The sequence below is a fragment of the Pelodiscus sinensis genome, chromosome 13, assembly GCF_052426305.1.
Source record: "Pelodiscus sinensis isolate ZL-2025 chromosome 13, ASM5242630v1, whole genome shotgun sequence".
Taxonomy (NCBI): domain Eukaryota; kingdom Metazoa; phylum Chordata; order Testudines; family Trionychidae; genus Pelodiscus; species Pelodiscus sinensis.
This window is the reverse complement of record NC_143064.1, coordinates 18,327,053-18,348,446: the sequence shown is the minus strand read 5'-3', so window position 1 is coordinate 18,348,446 and position 21,394 is coordinate 18,327,053. Positions and strand designations below refer to the sequence as shown.

At 41.0% G+C, this 21,394-nt stretch overlaps 1 protein-coding gene across 1 annotated transcript in view; it reads left to right on the top strand.

Moving 5' to 3' along the window:
• The first annotated feature begins 14,300 nt into the window (after positions 1-14,300).
• The window catches only part of TENM1 (teneurin transmembrane protein 1), a 744,434-nt gene continuing 737,340 nt past the window's right edge, over positions 14,301-21,394 (top strand). The window contains exon 1 of the mRNA XM_089781839.1: positions 14,301-14,361. The gene's annotated coding sequence lies outside the window, so the exon portion shown is untranslated. The remainder of the gene's footprint in view (positions 14,362-21,394) is intronic.

The window sequence follows — 21,394 nt, the reverse complement described above, 5'->3', positions numbered from 1 at the left end:
AAACATTGGCATGGTGTCCCCTGTTTCTCCCCCCTTCCCTTGGTTCTGGCTCTACCTGGGGACTCAGCACTCTACTCACTCTGGTAGCGAGAAATACAAGAGAGTCCCGACACTACCTAGAACTGCTAGTCTTCCCTTGTGGTAGTTGGGACTCAGAGAAAGACACCTGCCCTGCATTAGGTAGTACTCAGATTCAATATTAACCCTTTGTTCCCCCACCCACTGTCAGATACTGCTCAAGTTCAAATTAAACCTTTGTTGCCCACATTCTCCACCACTGAATGTTACCTGTCCTTGGAATCAGTCTAGGAATAAGCCCAGACAAAGGGTGAACTGGAGCAGCACTGAGGCTTGTTTATTAGTACAGATTCTGACAGCTTTCCGGAGATCAGCCACAAGGACATGAGAGTCCCCAAAGTCCTTTTGGATCTATGGAAGGGCTCTACTGCTTCTGGTCTGGTCCCAAATTTGCTGCGCTGTTACATCTTTCAGAGGAAAGACCCCCTCTGCCCACCGGTCACATCAATTTATGCACTTTGCAGGAGTTTTCCTTAGCCAGAAAAGGTAATGCATGCTGTGCTGCTTTATGATTAGCAGTTTCTCACTAATACTTCCTCATGCATACACTGGCAGGTTACATATTCATAAGTATTAATACAATTGATCCTATTAAGGTAATGTAGTTTTAACAAGCATCTAACATTATTGGGGACTTTCCAAACGGGAACTGTCTAGACCATAGCTACTCATCATAACAGGAAACTTGTTCAAACTGTAACTGAGAGGGGAGATGAGAGGGAAACAGAGGAGGATCCGGTCTAGCTGGCTACATTCCAATGAGGGGCCATATCAGCCAGCTACATAATTCTAATTAAAACATTTACAAATTAAGTGTCTGTCTTGGGGAGGGAGTGTGTGGAAAGCTTGAAGCAGATGTAGAATAGTATGGTTTTTTAAGTTAAAACAAAATAAAATTCTCCATGTGTCTAATAATATTTAGAATAATTTTTTCATGCCGACTCTATTGCTCCATCATCTTGTCTCCATCTTCAAGTACATAAAGATAAATATAGTTTCTCATATTTGTCTGAAATAAACATAACCTGTGTTTTGTTAAAAGCCTTACTATTTGGATTTTATAAGTAAATAAATTTACTCTATTGTTTAAGTACTGTAATTTCTTTAAGTACCTGAATTGTTCAGTTACTATTATAGCACTGCATACATCATATACTATAATTTACTTTTTACATCACTGTGCATACTGCAATCGTTTTAGTTCCATTTTCAGTTATGATACACATTTTTTCCTCTATAAAATAATTGCTGTTCAGCAATCTCAGTTGTTAACATTGTTTGGCAGATCTATTATGAAGTTTGCAAGGAAAAAATAAACATTTTTTAAAACTTACTGTATTGTTTTGACAAATGTAATTTTAATTATTAAATACCATTCTAAGCAACATTTTGTAATATATTGTATTGAGTAATAGTCTTTGTAATGAGACCTTGTTAAAGCATGCTCTGTTGTGTCTTTGATAAAAGGTGAGAGATGGGCTTTTTGTTTGTGATTTAGGAGTTTGTATTAGTGAAATGTGCTTCTCCTGTACATATGTAGCTGTGCAGCAAGTATCAAATAACCATGGGAAGTTTGATTAGTATAATTATATAAAATTCTTGTGTGTATTACCTGTCAGAACATGGTAATGACAAAAGAAGTCAGTAAATATATTCCAGCCTTTTGAAGGTGCTAAGTACACTGCTGATAGCAGGTAGGCAATAGTGTTGTGATATACCACCCCAAACATTCAAGTAGAGGGATTCTGCAAGCAAATCTGCCCTGGGACACAAGAAGATAGAATTGGCTGCCTTTGCAGTGTACACTCCCCTTTCTGTAGTTTGCATAATGCTTTGCAATGCAGGGTGCAGCCTGGTAACAGGAGGAAGGAGGTAAGGAAGGGTCATGCAGGACAGAGGGGCTGTGCATTGTCCCTATTCCTTTATCTTCCTGGGAAGTCATATCAGAATCTTTCTACTGGAGTGAGGCAGAGGGAAGCTAGGGGAGATTTTTGGAGGAAGCATACTTAGGATATATTCCTGGGACACATTGATCAGCCTCTCCTACTTCTTGTGTTGACAAAACCTCACCTTTATCACCTATGGAAGAAAACAGAGCAAACTGATTGAGAAGAAACAGTTTTCTCTTGGGGTACGTCTAGACTACAGGGTTTTGTCGACGGAAGTTTTGTCGACAGATACTGTCGACAAAACTTCTGTTGACATAGAGCGTCTAGACACATTCAGTTCTGTCGACAAAGCAAGCTGCTTTGTTGACAAAACCCTGTAGTCTAGACACAACCCTACAGGCAATAACACCTTCTGTCGACAGAACTCTGTCGACAGAAGGTGTTATGCCTCGTAAAATGCGGTTTACCAGCTTCGACAAAACTGCTGAGTTCTATCGACGTTATGTCGACAGAACTCAACGGTAGTGTAGACGCAGGTATAGTTTTGTCGACAAGAGTCCACTTTTGTTGACAAAACTCAGTAGTCTAGACACACCCTTGATGTGGAACCTCCCAGAGGATTTTCTGTAGGAGGTAGCAATCTGGTCCAGGATATGAAAGACTTGAGTTTCCTTCAATTTATGTTAATTTCTGGTAGTTCCATAGATGTCAGTGGAGTCATTCTATTTACACTCCGGTCATCTGAAGAAGTGGGCTATGCCCACGAAATTTCATGATGCCATCTACATGTTTCATTAGTCAATAAAGTGCTACCAGACCATTTGTTGTTGTTGTTTTCTATTTACACTGATACTGCTAAGAATAGAACTTTCCCACTGAGCAACATGTGAGTACAAGATATCTCTAGTGTTGTCTTGTTTCAACTCATTTCTTACCTTGCCGTGCTGTTAACAACTGGCAACTTTATTAAATCACTATTCTGCCTTGTCCTGTATCTTAGGTTCTCTCTATATTGCATTTTCATTCAGGGGATGATAAAAGTTTTAAAGATGAAAAGCTCCAGTCTGGAGCACGCTTTGTTTGTGAGAATTGCTCTCCTATCAACAAAGCTACTGCTTCTCATTGGTTTTCTTTTCTTGCCAAGAGAGTTCTCTTCCAGTGACAGAGTGCCTACACCGATTACCTTAAAATGGCAGCTGCATGTGCATAGCCAAGCCATTCTTAAGGTGCACACCATGGAAATAGCCGCCTGACCACTTAATCTCTCCAGCTGTGTTGCCTTGGCATGTGTGAGGTGAGAGTTACCAGCCATGAGAAAAGCACTCTTGGATCTCCCACCTTGTAACTTCACACTATGTGTGTGTACACACCTCTGCGTATGTCAGTAAAACTTCTATTGCTCGGGTGTGAATAAGCCATCTTGAGTGACGTAAGTTGCACCAACCTAAGTGCTGAAGTGGACAGTGCCATGTCAACTGGAGAGCTTCTTCCTCCTACATAGTTACTGCCACTCATGAGGACTCGAGTAATTAAGTCAATGGAAGAGCTCTCTCAAATCAATTTAGAGCTTTTGCACCAGCAGTGTTACATTGGTGCAACTGTGCTGCTGTAAGTTCTGTAGTGTAGTGTAGTCAGAGCCTCAGAAAAGTTATCTTCCAACTTCAAAATCTCACTTAGTATGTAACACTAATGCGGTGATTATGTGTTAATATTTTATACTTCACACTAGCCTTATTCCACTTTGTGTTAACTCAAAAATTATTTCAACTATCCCTCTGTTTATTCATATTTCTAACAGCATTCTGCTTTTTCAATGGATGTTCTGCATGTCAGCTTTGCTATTGTTCATGTAAATATGGATGTGTGCTTTGTCTGTGACCATCTACATCAACAGTCTTTGTTATGGAAATTAAATGAAAGAGAAAAATATCTCCCGTAATCTAACTTAACTTTTCCCATTTTTAAACTGTCCACCTTGCCTAAAATGCAAACTGCTGCCTAAACATTACTTATTAAAACTGCATTACTGTCTTTCATCATGTTCAAATTGTAGCCTGTTAAATCAGAGCTATTCCTCTCTGCTTTGCCCTGTGGCATAATAATTACATTTGGTAATTCTGGTACTATATTTGTTATGTCTTGGATTAACTATTTCCAGCTAGAGATGTGTAGCTAAACATTGATTCTTTTTGAGTTGTAGTAATCATATGGTCTTGAATTTGCCTAAAAGGTTGCTTAACTTCTGAATACTATTTTTAGAATGGAAGTAAAAATAGTAATAATGATTTCTTAAGGTGACACTGTGACAGGGTACGGTCACCGAAGAGTCTTTGGGGGTGCTTCCCGGAGTGCTGACAAAGCCACTGACACTTACCTTTTTGCTCTCTGGGGATTCTCACCATCCTATCTTGCTGGGCCCGCTCACCTGGTCTCCCCCAGCCAAGGCAGAGAGCTGAGATCACCTCTCCACAGAGGATCAATACAGACAGTGAAACTCTTCAGGTCCTAGGAAAATGCAGTCTGGGGCCCAATTTGCAGGGAAAACACTCCCCAAATGGGATCAGAACCCCAAATAAATTATTTAGGTAAGCCCCTTTTAACAGTGAAAGATGAATGTACATGCTGGGCTTGATAGTAAATAAAAGTGATTTGTGTTAAGTACGAACAATAGGACTTAAGTGGTTGCAAGTGAAAACCACTTGCAGAGGAAAGTAGATTACAAATTTAAAATAACAAAGAACACATAGCTAATTCTAACACTTACCACTAATTTATCCTAAAATTGTTCTTATTCTGGGTAAGCCTCCAAACCAGGAAATTCTCTCTTCCTAGGATCTCTGGTTCATTTTCTTGGGAGTGCCATGAAGCCAAAGACAAAGAATTCAAAGACTTTGCATCTTAAATAGCCTCCCTTTCAGGTGGGAATTCTCTGTTTTACATTCTCCCCTTATATGGTAAATTACCTGGTCAGTCTCTACCTGTTATGGAGGTCACATGACTTCTGAAAACTAACCACTGCTAGGACCTAAAGGACAAAAGAGACTATTTACAGGTGATCACCCAGACATTGAAGGAAACACCCTTGATGGGTTTCATTTGCACATTTAAAACCATAAACCATTTCATACTCCATATATCAAAATAAGAAATACAGATCCAGCAGATTGAGACATTTAAAATTGATAAGTTACATGAAGTATTTTGTCCAAAGAATCCTCGAGTTATGCAATTTCATAAAGCATGGGGGAGAAGTCCATCACAGGCACTGTATTATTTTATCCAACCTATTTAGTTCCATCCTAACTTGCCTTACCTGAAAGTTTTTTTATTTTATATTGAATTATAATTGTTGCAATCCATTTCATTGATCTTATACTTGGTGACCTGATACATTGTCTTGGTTTAGCTAGTTATCTTGCTTAGTTACTAGTTAATCTTAATTGGGATAAACAACCTGTAAATGCTGTTAGTACCCCCAAGTAATTAAGTAAGCTCGATTGTCATTAATGTTCATTGCTTTCTGAATTTTATATTCAGTTTTATGGCACTTGTCCACTCAATGTAGTTAATCAATCTTGTTTTAATTAACTTTATTTTAGGATTTGGGGCTTAGTTAAGAGGTTCTTTTAAGCATTGCTGCTTTGTATTGCTGGCTTTATTTACCTTTTTCAGTACGGCATATAGTTGTATATAGTTTGAATAATCCTTGTAAAATTAATTGTTTGTTGGTTTCTTTTATAATTTCTGATTACTTAAGTGAACATTTTCTTCATTTCAATGTCAAGTTAAATTGTATTGCATCATCTTTGAATGGATAGCAAAAGAAGCCTTGGTAATTTTGTACATGGTTACCCTCATGTATAGTCTCATTAATAACAATTACCAGTAATTCCATGTTTTTGAGAGGCAATTAATTAATAATTGCATCTAATTAACTCTTCCTGCCAATTCTCTATTTTGATGATGGGGGGCTTTTCTGGTAAATTTAATTTGAAAATTGCCAGGCATCTAACATCTTTCTACCCTACATCAGTACTTTTTAGTATAAAAAGGTTCGACAAGTTTTGGAGATTCAGAAAATTTTGGCAGTCAGCTTATGGATTTTGTGCTAATTTTCAACTATTATATTTTCATATATCACCTAAAGAATCCACAGTTATCTGTGTATATTTAATATAAAAGATGTCTAGTGACTATAGTTATGTCTGCCAAATATACAATATTGAGGAAAATGAACATTAGACTTTCATTGGGTCATTGAATGGAAAAATACCTCCCTGTGTAGTACACCTATTTACTAAACAAAAATGCCTCATCATTACTTGGGAATTATATGTCTGAGCTCATCTTTTTAAGAAACTAAAATCTAAATGAAAGGGGAGATATACTGTATGTAATAAATACATTTTGTTGTCCGTGTGTGGTAACAGTTGTTAAAGTAGTGGGCCTCAACAATATTTAAAATGACATTTTCGTAAGATAGCATGTGTTGCTGAGTTGCTTTTAATGTGGTAATGTTTGCAGTTTACTATGCCATAAGTTCAGGTTGGCAGTTTAGTGGATGAAATATTCATGTAAGCTCAAGCCCTTGAGTCTGTAAGTATAAATGACCTACTACCACAGAAATAGTCCAATGATTCTGTTGCCAGTAATTTTCCAATGAAGCAATAGGTAGTGAGGGAAAAATTTTAAGTTGTTGAGGGACATCTGAAAATAGCTGGAAAGATTTGCACACTGAAAACACTGACAGCTAGTTCACACTGTGGATTGGTTCAAGTCAACTATAATATTCAAACTGGTGCTGTGGCTTCTTCGGCTATGCACTTTTTAATTTAGAAAAAAGTTATTTGAAACTATTGCAGTTATTTGAAACTATTGCAAAAATGAAACTAGAGATTAATAGCATGATGTAAAGATCAATAATCTAAGCCCAGGATGTCTTCTTCCTCAACCTTTATGCCTTTCACCAATCAACTTGCCTGATGAATTGAACATAGACAATAAATACTTCTCTGGTTTATCTGAGTCTACCTATCCTTTCTGTTGAATTTGTGCACATTTCCATCAAGATAAATTGTGGTTTATAGCCAGCTGTACAGAACACAGCATGAAGGGGCAGATGCCATTTGGCACCATATTCCTCAGGCTGAACCTAATGTCATGAACTACATATGGAAACAATTAGCTGCATCATTGAAATACTGACTGATAATTAAGGGGAAATCAGACATTTTTTAATTAATGGTCAACAATATTTCAATCCAGTCTCTGTTCTCATTTTCTCTAGTCTTCCCAGGATTAAAGCATAAAAGATAAAAATTAGACATGAGTTCAGGTTCTAATATCCTGAAACAGATCAGAATATCCATTCAAAAATAAACTCATATTTAGGATGTTTAAAACTGGAGCATTTGGTTTGTGGATATGAAATATTTGCAAAATTCATACGTTTTAAATTTGAAACCTTCTCTTTGTCTTCTAAGTCCCAAAGTTTGTTGGCATAGGAATCCAAGGTTTTGTTTTGGGGCCTGTGGCTACCAAAATATAGCATGCCTAAAGATAGATAAATGGCAGCAATATTTAAAGGCACTTATGGATACTTAAGCAAGCTGCTTACTCCTTTGGCTGAATATTCTAACACAGTTACAGTTGCAGGCTCTCTAAATTATCCTCTTTTATTACATTAGAACTGCTGTTGGCTAAGAAGGGATAATTCTGTGGGATTGTAGCCTTCCATTTCTCCATGTTTAGATTCTGAGTTATGCAGGTTGAGGCCTGAAGTTAGCCAAGTTCCTTAATGAGAACTCTAACAACATAAAAACAGTACTAAAAACATCCTCTCTTCCTGTGGCGAATTGAGCTGCTGCTTCCATACACAATCCTCTCCAATGACCTCCCTGCTGTAGCACACTCAGCAGTATTTTAAATTAGTTGCATGGTTACATTTCTAACAGCAAATAGCAAAATTGAACTGAAATTCATTTCTTTACCTGGGAACATAAAAACGATCACAAGTATGAGTAAATACAGAGCTGCCAACTTTGAGGGACACTGTTAGGCCTCACTAGTTTTGCTGTTATGGTAAAACCAGTGTAGTTAACCCTCTATAATACCTTGTGAGAGCACTCTTATTGCTGATTAATTGAGTCCACACACAAGATAGTTCTGGAATAAGAGTATTTACATGGTGAATTGTATTCAGGTCTGACAACAGGGGGAGGAAGAAAGAGGGCAGTTACCCCAGGCCTGTTGATTTAAAAGGGCCCAGGATTCTGGGCCACCACTGCCCAAAAGCCCCAACCCCTTTCAATCACCGTTGGAGCCCTGAGCGGTGCTGAGGGCTGGCTGGTGTAGGATATAGCAGATCAGGAGTCAGAACAGTTCTGAGGGCTGGTTGCCTTTAGCCCCACAACCTTCCGCCCATTCTGGGGATCCCAGAGCTGATCCCCCCCTCCCATTGCCAGGTCCCAACAAAATCTGTCTCCAGCCCTGGTTATTCTGTAGCAGCTTTACATTGGTTTGTGTTCAGCCGTTAACTTATGCCAGTAAAATTTTCTTTTTTAGACAAGCCTTTAATGATAGCTACTGTGGATGATGTAGTCACACACCATAGACACCTTTTTTCCTTTGTTTGTTTTTGACAGACAAGGACAGTGTAGGGGTTATTCTTGGCTCCAAACTATGTTGTGTGGCATCAGCTCCTCCCTGTGTGATTTTGTTCACAGTAGGTAAGAAGAGAATAGCTGACGGTGATGTAGCAAGAGTGTGGGAAAGCAAGAGGGACAGATGGACACGATATTGGGAGAGGAAGAGTGGGAAATATCAGTGAGTGGAAAGAGTAAGGTATGGGGATGCTTCCAGAGCACAGAGAGAGAAAGGAGTCTGTTCACTGTCAGTGCAGTGAAAAGGCTGATGGACTGCAAACAGAGAACTGTGAATAGAATGTGGGAATCTCGGAGGGAGTAAGCTGCGTTCTGTGTTGCTAGAAGGAGGTAAAATTGTTGAACTCTGCTAACTATTGCAGCCCCCTCTGCAGTCTGGCATAGAGTCAGACTCTGCTGCTGCTGCAATCCACATACTCGGTTGCAATATTTTAACTATGTGTGTAAAAGTGTGATCTAACAGTGTGTGAGATAATGTGGCATTGAGGGAAAATGTGATACCAGATAAATGCCATGTGTCAGGGATGGAAGTAGCATCTCTTTGGGCATGCTAAGCTGCTTTGGTTACATCCGTTTTTCTTCAATCATTCCCTTATCCTTTGTGACCTGACTTCAGAGACTGTATGGCTCCCAGCAGCTCTGGCCTCTCAGTACGAATCAGTTCCTAAAGTGGGCAGCAGATTGCAACCACTTTAAGTCATTTGAGGCCTGCTCACATCATGGAACATACAATATTAATGGGCTTACTTGGAATATCTTTTTTCTGTGCTTTCTCTCTCTCCCTCTCTCTCTCTCATATATATAAATTTCCTGCGAGACAACAAGTCATGTCATGTCACTCTGTGTCCACAGGAGCCAAGCCCCACCCACTCCCAGGCTTGGCCTCCCCTGAGCTCACATAGAGAGGCTGCAGCCCCAGCCCTGGTCCATCCCTCCACTTCTCAGCAGCTGGACGGGAGGGCCAAGAGACCGGGGCTGGCACAGCCTTAGATCCAGTTCTCCCCCCAGCCGGTGGGAGACCGGGGCTGGCATGCCAAAGCCTCAGCCACGGCCTTCCCCTGCAGCTGAGTAGTGGACGGGTCGAGAGACCGGGGCTGGCCCTCCAACGACGGGACCCTGGTCCTCCTCAGGAGCTGGGGTAGGGTGCGAGAGACTGGGGCTGGCACACCAAGGCCTTGGCTCTCCCCAGTGGCTGGGAGAGGGGGAGAAACTAGGGCTGACACGGCCCTGGCCCTGAACCTCTGTGGTGGCCGTGAAGAGAGTCACGGCTGCCTATTCCAAGAGAGAGGGGGGTTGGTGAGCATAGTGATCAGGGGGCACAGCCCCTAGTATTTTATAAGAGAAAGATACATTTATTTTAATTTGTGCTCAGCTTTCTTTAAGGTCTTAGATTTAGAAGCTGAGAAAATGGGGGGTTTATTAAAATTCTCTCACCACCTGTACTCTAAAACTTAGGAACTGTGGTACATATAGTACAATAACCCATTGTTTAGAATTCCTTCTGATTCCATCATTCCAGCAGTGTATTAAAGACATAGCTTTTGCTCTTAACTATTTTTGTTTTCTTTGGAGAGGTGTGGTTTTTTGTTTGTTTGTTTTTGGTAAAATCGTCTTCTACACAAATGTAGGATGATTCTATTCACCAGTCAGTATTACTTCTTTGCATATAATAATTCCACTTGCTCAAATCTTTATCTTTGTAGCTGAAAAATGTGAAGTGAATAGTAACTGAATTTGCCTTCAATAGCAGCTTACTTTTAAAAAAAACCTAAATACTGCAGCACCACAACTAATCATCTATCAAATTTTAGACAAAGATACATATGTATAATTTTACGATCATGAATAGTCCCACTGAAATCAACAGGACTGCTCTATGTGCACAGTTATTTGTATCTGTGAGTCACCTTTGCAGGATTGGGACTCATGATTTATAATTTTTCAGCCTGCATGGAAATGTATCACTTCAGACAAATGGATGCTGGAAGTGATATAATCAGGCTACAGCATTTTCCCTCCTTCCCTCCTCCTCATTCTCCTTCTAGGATCTCTTTCATGACCCCTGCTAAGAGACAACATAATTTTCCTTCTTCATTTAGGGGCAATAGTACCCATACCTGTTCTATACAGAGGAAAAGGAGTTATGCTTAAAAGAAGCACATGGGATCTTTTTCAGGGGGATAATGCCTAATAAATGCTGCATTTATTGATAATATAACAAAGTAGCGTATGCATTCTCTCTCTCTCTCTCTCTCTCTCACACACACACACACACACACACACACACACACACACACACACACATTCTGCTGATAGAATAGTTACCAATCTGTTGCTTGTCCTGACCTATTGGCCAGATTCATGTCAGTCCAGATGGATGCTCCTCATGGTCTTGCTTAGCAGAACAGAACCCGAAGAACCATATAAGACACCAAGACACCTCATCTTTTATAGGATTGTCCTTCCATGCAAGTCTATGCATTTTGCCTTGTCAGGCCGTAATCAGTCATTCAGCATCACAATCAATCTTCCTACGACATATGCTTATTGGGAAGAAGTTGTTCTCACAGTCATCTGATATCAGTATGCTGACGACCCTCAAGGGTGTTGTCTTTCTGGCGAAGGTTGTGATTGGTTCCCTATCAAGGAGTGCTTGACTCTAGCTTCAGGGTTTGTCAGTCTGCCCAGTTAGTCTGCATCTTTAGTGTGCTTTGATTATTATTTGGTGCTTCTGCGTCTCCGGCCCTTTCTCTGTCCATTTGAGCATGCAGTGGCCTTCACACTTATCTCTCCTAAAACATTTTCTCTCTCATTCACACAAACAATACATTTAGGCTATGTATACACTGTCCAGTCTTGCGCAAAAATATATGTAAATGAGGCACAGTGATTAATATTGCAGCGCCTCATTTGTATACTTAATGAGCCACCATTTTGCACTAGGGGCTTTTGCGCAAGAGCCGTTCTGCCTGAAAATAAGCGGCAGAACAGCTTTTGCAAAAGAGCAGTGTAGACTGCTCCTTCTTGTGCAAAGGCCCTTGGTGCAAAATGGTGGCTCATTAAGTATGCAAATTAGGTGAGGCAATATTCATCACCACGCTTCATTTGCATATGTTCTTGCGCAAGACTGGACGGTGTAGACATGGCCTTACAGAATTGCAGCATGGAACAAAGGGGTACTTCTAGTCACTTTAATAAAGTTACAAAGTATTCAACATTAAACTTCTTTCTATCTACTGCAAGGCCTTATCTAACACTAACATCACTATGTATTACAATATTCCATCCCTTCATTTACATGCTAACATCACACAGAGCTGGAGCTAAGTTAGCAAAGCTGCCTGGCCTTACATTTTGTATTTAAGTTTAATCCAATCCTTTTGCTATAACATACATTTATTACAACAGACTTATTAGTTACAAAATTCCATTCCAGTGCCATAAAGGTTTCTATTTAAAATATTTCCTCTTACCAAAGAAGAAGGAAGGTTGGAGACCAATTCCAGATCTAAGATCTCTAAACAAATTCATGAGATCCCCTTTCGACACATCCCAACTTGTGCATTCTTCAGTTCAAGGCATGGTTTCTAGATGGCTCACGGGGCTAGAGTCATCCTACGCTGAAGCAGTACCATACTATTAAATAAGAATACTTACCTTCAAAAGTGGAGAAGATTTGGCTACTGTTGTGAACTTCATAATGCTGCTTCTGAACCTGCTGGACTTCTATTTGTTCTGGAGCACCTGCTACAGCTTAAGAAATCAGGACTGTCCCTTAATTATGTCAGAGTTCATCTGTCAGCCCTAACCTTTTCATATTACTAATTGAGAGGTTTTCTCAGACTGCTCATTCCACAACCATGAGATTCATGAAAGGCTGGGGGAATTTCTTCCCATAGATAAAGATCCCTACTCCTGTGTGGGACCTAGACGTGGTGCTCAAAAGCCTCACAAAAACCCCCATTTGTTTCAGTTGCTACTCAGAGACTCTCTAAACGGATTTCCGAATGTTGTACAGCTTGCTACTAATCTGTTGACATTCCACTCCCCACCTGCATTTGGGCACACTTGACTAGACCACAGTCTACATCCATGTCTCTGCTTAGAAATATCCCCATTTCAGAAATTTTCAGAGGTGCCTCATGGGTTTCTGTACACACCTTCTCTAGACCTATGCCCTGGTTGATGCTTGCAGATCTGATGCTACATTTGGCAATGCATTTCTCTCTTCTATCATGGGATATAGCACTCAAGTTACCAAATGAATCTACAGGGATACTACACAAAGAATAAGAAGGCATTACTCACCCACTACAGTAACTGAGGTTGATCAAAATGGGTGTTCTTCTACATGCCCTCTGTCATGGCTCAATCCCCCAACCTGACACTCTGCATGCAGATATGGGGAGCCAGCTAGCAAAATAAACTCTGTAAAAAACCTTGCTCTGTACCCCCAGAGACAAGCTTGTCCAGTCTCCGTCTCCCTGAGATCCAAGGGAAAAAAAGATAAATAAAAATTTGCTGCCACCATCCAAGTATACTCAAGAAGATATAAAATAAACCCTTTTCCAGGGAAGAGATCACTTGGGCATCCCTTCCGTAAGGCAAAGGTCTCCCCTTTCCCTTCCCTTCCTCCTCCCCCGTCCCCAACCTCTGTTTTGCTTAGAGTTGGGAAAGCGAACAGAGGGAATCCGCAGAGAACAATGGACTCTGCCCGAGTAACTAGGCATGTAAACTTCAGGACACAACAATCAACCCATACTAGTTAATCAAAACAACAACAAAAAAGAAAACTCTTTTATTATCAAAACAAAGCTACTGTGGCAAGCATAGTAAATTGACTAGGTGATAGAGAACCATGAAATGACATAGACTCAGGGAAAGTCCCTGGGCTGTAATCCTAGTTACAAAAGAGAAGAACAATTAGCCAGCTCAGACATGATTTCCAAAACCCCAAACAAGGAAAAAAATAAACTCTGATGGACTATCTAAACTTTTCTTTACTTACATATTTCAAGAAGTCCATTTCTGGAGAGAGAAAGCATCTCCCTTCTCTTTCAATACCTGGGAGAAACTGCTCTGATCTCAAACAAAGAAGAGAGAAAGAAAATCCCCTCTGTCCCAGTATGAAATTCCTATTTGCATTTTTACTAGCTGACTGCCCAAACATGCCCCCCACCTCTCCGGCCAACACCTTTGCTAGATACCTTCACTTCGTGACACCCTCCTTCCCCTCTGTATCAGAGTTTCTTTTAAAGCGGCAAGGAGTCCTGTGGCACCTTATAGACTAACCAAAGTGTTGGAGCATAAGCTTTCGTGGGCAAAGACCCTCTTCGTCAGATGCATGCATAAGGTGCCACAGGATTCCTCGCTGCTTTTGCAGATTCAGACTAACATGGCTACCATTCTGCTACTCGACAGAGTTTCTTTTGAGACTTAGCAGTGCAGTAGGGGGCATTTCACCCCTGCAGCCTGATATAGCCTCAGTGCAGGACATGAGGATGCCAATAGCACATGTGGGTGAAATGGACAGTGCAAAAGTAAATCCCCAATCAAGGGCACATAGGGTTCATGTGCAACAAGAGTGCAGAGCCCATAGAGAAACACATCACAAAGAATTATAGAATCATAGAATGCTAGAACTGGAAGGAACCTCAAGAGGTCATCAAGTCCAGTCCCCTGGAACTCATGGCAGGACCAAACACCATCAAGAACTACAGTTAATGAACAGGGTGAGTAACCTCTTCTGTGGGAGGATATAAATGAAATTGCATGAACATTCCCCTATCATTACAGATTGCATGAAAAGTGATGTATCCAGACCAATTTCATTTGACAGCTATGATATTAATTGCCATGGCTACATAAAAGAAGGGAAAGTGAAGACCTACTATAATGCTACCTGTTATTAAGCTACATCTGCCATAAACTACTCCATTCTGGCTTCCAGCATCCCTAAAGTCTAAATGTTGGCCTCCGTTACATCTGTGTAATTCCCTACAAAATAATGGATTTTTACAGTATCTCAAGAAATTTCCCTTGGTTTATAGACATGTAGGGAGAAGTAAACAATTGCCGCTGCTGCAGCAGAATGTTATGAATAGCTCTATTTTGGAAAATTATTAATAGGAAATAGAAAATAGGAAAGTGTTGTTTAGAGCTTTCTAGTTTTGGGAAAATATAATCTCATTAAATAAAAGAAAATTTACAAAGGAAAATGGAATAGTTATGTGAAAAAGGCAGAATGAAAAAGTTGTAATGTTTGGATTATACCTAAAAATCCCAAATGTGACTCAGAAGTTGGGGGCCTTGAAAGTAGCAGCCACACACCAATTGGCTTCAGTAGAGGATTGGACTGGAAGATAGGTGATTAGTGAGAGTGCTATACCAGGAGGCTGGGGATAGTGTAAATATGTTGTTTAGATATAGATGGAAAAGGAAAAAAAGATAAACCATTTTAGAAAATAATTTGCCTGGCCAAAATGGGGGAGTGAAAGGGGCTTTAAGGAAAAAGGTGAAAAGGAAACGGAGGGAGGGGGGGAGTGACGCTGTAGTGCAGGTAAGAACAAAGCACATAGTGGCTCATGTGGTTGCCACACACAAAAGTGCTTTATTATTAATAACCTGGAAGTGAAACAAGAGAGTCAGCACTGCTTCAAGGTGTACCGAGGCTAATGGTGTTAACTCTTAAGTGCTTGCTGGAAGAAGAGGACTGATGGAAGGTGAGAAGCACAATGATCCAGGCGAGTGAGAAACAATGTGATTTAGGGGACATATTGCAAACCTGGGGATCAAGAACTTTTTGAGTTTCAATCTAACTCCATTCCTGATTTGTTTTTTAGCAAATAATATAACCTCTCAGTTTCTTGGTTTTCTTAATAATGCCTGCTTGCTTCTTTCATAGGGGTGTCGTAAAGACTGAATATTTAATATTTGTTCAGCACTTTGAAAAAACGTAAAGTACTATATAAGTACTACTTATTTATTATTTATTGTTTGATCATATTCCCTAAACTATCAGGAGAGTAGCTTTTACTTGATGATGTTTTTCTTCTAGCAAAAGGTGAAAATAATAATATAAAGCAAAGAGAAAAAACATTATTTCAGTTAAATTACTGTTCTTTCAGTTAAATAGCTTAAATTCATATGAATTAATATTAATATAAAATAATCCTAGAAAATAATGTATTTACTTTCATGTGAAATCTCAAGTCTTGTCCACTGCTTGGGAAAAAAAACCATGCTAGAGATTTTGAAAAATGGATAGGTGTGTAATGGACAAATATGTCATTTATCTTTTGTCTTTCAGTGGACAAATTTCTGCACTCGGCTACATCATTACAAGCCAGTGGAGTCAGAAGCTTGCACAGGCATAACTCCCTCATAATGTGGCCCCAATTAATTAGACAGTTTCCATAAGAAAGTTTCTGATTTCAGAATTCCTTTTTGGTTGGGCTGATATTTAACCAAAGAAATTAAATAATAAATTAATTAATACTTCTTGTGTATACAAGTCCTTCTAAAAAGTCTACTTTTCATTTACTCAGAAGTCCTTAGAGTAAGGACTGATTGCATAAAAGCAGTAAAAATCTTGCTTTTACTCTTTTTAAATGCTCTTCTCAAAAACATTTGCATAAATGCAATTGTTTAAAATAGAGCCTATACTGACTTCGACAGTTTGCTGCATAAAGAATTTTAAAAAAGTTATTCCAGAAACAGCTAAATCTATCCCATGAAGCAGAGTAGAATTCTTCAATAACTCAGGGTACGTCTACACTACAGCGCTAGTTCGAACTAACTAGTTCGAATTAGTTAATTCGAACTAAGCTAGTTCGAACTAACTTAGTTCGAACTAGCGTTTTGCTAGTTCGAACTAGCAAGTCCACATTGAGTGGACTCTGAACAGGGCTTAGGATGGCCGGAAGCAGTGCCAGCAGGGCATAAAAGGAGGACTTAGAGCATGGAGATGCTGTCTCAGCTAGCCGAGGGCTGCGCTTAAAGGGTCCCGACCCCCATCCCGGACACACAGTTCTAAGGGGTGCCCCGCTTGCAAAGAGTTCTGGCTTGGAGTGCCCTAGTGCCCACACTGGGCACATCACACCACTCGGCCATCAGCCCAGCTGCACTTGCCGCAGGCTGCCATCTGGGGAGAGGGAGTAATTGGGGGGCTGCAGGAGAACTTCCACCCCCAGAAGCCTGCAGAGCCAGCCCAGTCCTCCCCATCGGGGGCTCGTACCCCATTCCTCCCTCACCTCCTTCCACTTACCCTTCCTTAGCCCCCCTTCTTATTGATGTACAAAATAAAGATAACGTTTCTTCCAACATTGACTCTGTCTTTATTGAAAAAAACTGGGGGAGACTGGGAAAAGGAGGTGGGAGAGGGGAAGAGAGAGGCTGGGAGAGGGGAGGGCAACTAAAATGATCAGGGGTTGGGAACAGGTCCCATATGAAGAGAGGCTAAAGAGACTGGGACTGTTCAGCTTAGAAAAGAGGAGATGGAGGGGGGGATATGATAGAGGTCTCCAAAAGCAGGAGTTGGGTGGAGACAGTGCATACAGAAAAGTTCTTCATTAGTTCCCATAAAGAAGGACTAGAGGACACCAAAGGAAAGGAATGGGTAGCAGGCTTGAAACTAGTAAGAGAAAGTTGTTCTTCTTGACAAAGCAAATAGTTAACCTGTGGAACTCCTTGCTGCAGGAGGCTGTGAAGGCTAGAACTAGAACAGAGTTTAAAGGGAAGTGAGATCAAGTGATGGAGGTTGGGTCCATGGAGTCCTATTAGCCAGAGGGTAGGAGTGGTGTCCCTGCCCAAAGTTTGTGGAAGGCTGGAGAGGGATGGCATGAGACAAATGGCTTGGTCATTGTCTTCGGTCCATCCCCTCCAGGGTCCCTAGGGTTGGCCGCTGTTGGCAGACAGGCTACTGGGCTAGATGGACCTTTGGTCTGACCCAGGACGGCCATTGTAAGCTCAGGGCTCAGGGTCGGGGGTCTCAGTGGACCCCCTTGATTTTCATGCACACCTGGTCCTGGGTGGCCAGGCTGGCAGCTCTCCTGCCCTAGACGGCCACTTTCCTGTGCCTAGTGCGGAGATCGTGGACGAGGTCCACGATGTCCGCACTAGCCCAGGAAGGTGCCCGCCTATTGCGGTCCAGGGCAAACTCCCGGGAGCCGCCAGCCTGGTCCCGGCAAGAGGGGGTGGGCTGGGGGGCATCGGGTGGGTGGCTCTGTGCCGTGCCAGGTGCAGGGTCTGCTAGCTGGGTGCTGGCAGGCTTGCACCTGGCACGGGCACCGTAGCCAGCCCGTGCCCCTTTAAGGGGTCCGGGGCCGGGAGGGGGGCATAGAGTTTCCCTGGTGTTGGCCAGAGTGGCCACCAGGGAAACCTGGGGAGGGCTAGCCTCCCACTAGTTCGAACTAAAGGGCTACACAGCCCTTAGTTCGAACTAGCTAGTTCGAACTAGGCGTTAGTCCTCGTAAAATGAGGTTTACCTAGTTCGAACTAAGCGCTCCGCTAGTTCGATTCAAATTCGAACTAGCGGAGCGCTAGTGTAGCGCCTAGGAAAGTTAGTTCGAACTAACGTCCGTTAGTTCGAACTAACTTTCTAGTGTAGACATACCCCCAGTTTTATTGCTTTTATCAGGTCCAGGCTGTTGTGTACATTCATTCACTGTTTGAGGACTAAAGGTCTGATTCTGCTTTCGTTTACACATGTTCACATCAGGAATACCTCCACTTTAAAATTAGTGCACTTATCCTGGCATAAACCTGGTGTAAGTGAGAATAGAATCAGACCTTGAATGTCATTAATTATATCTTGTAACCTTAAAACAATTATAGTAATAGGAATAGAGATGTTCCCAAACAACAAAGTTTAGATACTAATCCTGGTCTTCGTACTGGTCCTGTCTGGGTTCCATTTTGAAAGGCTAGCTCTCATTCCACTTGAAATCAGTGGCAAAACTCCATTTCAGAACTCAAATCACTAAACAAGGGATCTGATGAAGTGAATGAGCTGGAGGATATTAGTTCCTAAACCTAATAGTCTTCCCTAGACCACAATCATCTACAACTTTATTTTAGTCCACTCCGTGACATTTTCCATGCAGCCGCTTGAGTTAGAATGCCTGAGGTCTCTTTTCTCCCTTTCATTTCCTCCTATATGTCTAGCCCCACCACTTTAAAGGGAATAGGTGCTGTCATGGGGGATGATGTTAATTCTTTTCCTCTTGGTTTTTTTTCTGCTTCTTTGAGAAATACAAATACAATAACTGTCCTTAGCCATTTTTTAAATATTTAAGTGTAAGGCAAATCAAACTGTCTATTAAGTATTGTTCTGCACTGTCAAAAAGAGGCTCTCCTCAGTCCATGATGTGACAGGAAGGCATAAATCAGTGTGCCAACCTGACTGAAGTCAAATATTAGTAGAGGGTAACTATGGCTCTGGGGGTATGTCTACACTACCCTCCTAGTTCGAACTAGGAGGGTAATGTATGCATACCGCACTTGCTAATGAAGCCCGGGATTTGAATTTCCCGGGCTTCATTAGCATAAGCGGGGAGCCGCCATTTTTAAATCCCCGCTGCTTCGAACCCCGTGTAGCGCGGCTACACGGGGCTCGAACTAGGTAGTTCGGACTAGGGTCCTATTCCGAACTACCGTTACTCCTCGTTTCACGAGGAGTAACGGTAGTTCGGAATAGGACCCTAGTCCGAACTACCTAGTTCGAGCCCCGTGTAGCCGCGCTACACGGGGTTCGAAGCAGCGGGGATTTAAAAATGGCGGCTCCCCGCTTATGCTAATGAAGCCCGGGAAATTCAAATCCCGGGCTTCATTAGTAAGTGCGGTATGCATACATTACCCCGCTAGTTCGAACTAGCGGGGTAGTGTAGACATACCCTGAGAGTGATCTTTCTTGATTTCCTTCTTTATACTGCAGTGAAACTTTTTATCACGTTTCTGGATGATGCCTGTAGTCCACATTGCTGTCGTTATAAGGCATATAAATTCAAAATGGCTGATTTTAATCCTTCATCAACAATAACTCATTCTCCACAGCCTAGGTACGATAACCAATGCATAAAAAATAAAATAAAATTGCATTTGCTCCATTTGTGGTTCTCCTCCCCACATAAGCTATTGCAAACATGTGGGTAGTATTCCACACCCATTTATTTCAATGTAAATCCACCCAAACGCTAGTGAAATCACACCCTGGATTTACACTGCTGTTTATAAGTGTAAAATTTAGCCCTCCATCTTATGTGGTTATATAAAAGTTAATCTCCATGATCACATTTAAAATACCATATCTTTTATGCATCTGTTCAAATCCTATCTGCAAATCAGATTTTGGCTGAGAATTTTAACATTAAAAGATTAGAATAATATGTAGAGTACATACTTATTTTAATACAAAGATGCACTGATAACCAAATGATATGCAAGCATAAATACAAATGACAGAATAAAATGCTTAACTCTACATTTTCAAAGATTTTCACCAAGATTTAATCATACAGCTCTCAGTAACTTCAGTAAAAGTCACTTGGCTAAAATTCTAAAGAAGTATGAAAAATATCAGCTGGGTGAATCCAAGATTCCTAAATGAGCTCATTGTTTCTCTGTTGGTAAATAAAAATCTGTGAAGTCCACTAGCAAAGTATGAAATCCCTGTCTTGTGTTGGTCCACTTACCGGATGACAACCTATTCCTGCTATTAGATTCCATGACAGAATTCTGGATCGTGGATCTAAAAGGTCTGGTCCCTGCTAATGACCCAAGTGGGTGTCAATATGAGGGCACAGAATTTTTGTATTCTCAATTTGCTTTTTTAAAATAACCAAGAAAATCTCACAAGCTATATTAGAAGAACATTAATGCGGCAAAATCAAGCCCTCCAAAGTTAGGAAATGACAATGTAACTGCCACCAACAGGCAGACTCAAACCTAGAATCTCTAGAACTTCATGTAGGAGCCTCTACATCTTAAGATATAAAGGCATCTGGTTCATAGCTTAGGCAGTAGAGCTCACTCATTTTTATCTCAGTGAACTACATCCACTAGGTAGGTGTATGGATTACACCAGCATTAAGGTTGCCTTTACAACCTTAACTCTGCCTCCTTGTGTTATACTTGGAAGAATTTCACAGGATCTTTATAGGGGGATAAGGCAAAATGCTGCATTTATTTTTTGCATTATTCCGTTATATGCATAGTCACACATACCCCATCAATACACACACACATAGAGTCTTGTCGTTGTTTAAAGTTACCAATTTGTTGCTCACATTAACTCACTGGCCAGGCAAGTTAAATGGGAGGGGGGAGGAGTGAGAGCTTCTCTCAGTCTGAACTGATGCTCCAATCTTGACAAGATGAGACCTGAAGATTCATACAAGACACACCATCTTTTATATGACTTTTCTCCCATTCAGGCCTATATTTTTTGCTGTATCAGTTCTTAATCAATCGACATTACTTCTTTTTAACAACTGTAAAGCTGAAAGCCATTTTTCTTTGTCATCTGCCATCATATGTTAGTGCCTCCTTTCCAATGTTTATCTAAAAGGGTTTCTTGTCTTCACTTCAAGGCCATCCATATGTCCTGCACCAGTGTGTCTAATATTGGGCCCAATTGATGGTACCTTGGTGCTTGAGTCTTTCAGCTTCTTTGACCATCTGAACTTTGTAACTGCTGAACCTACAAATTGTCATCTTTCTAAACACTTACATTCCACATTCATTCACTCCCTTTCCCCAGGAACTACA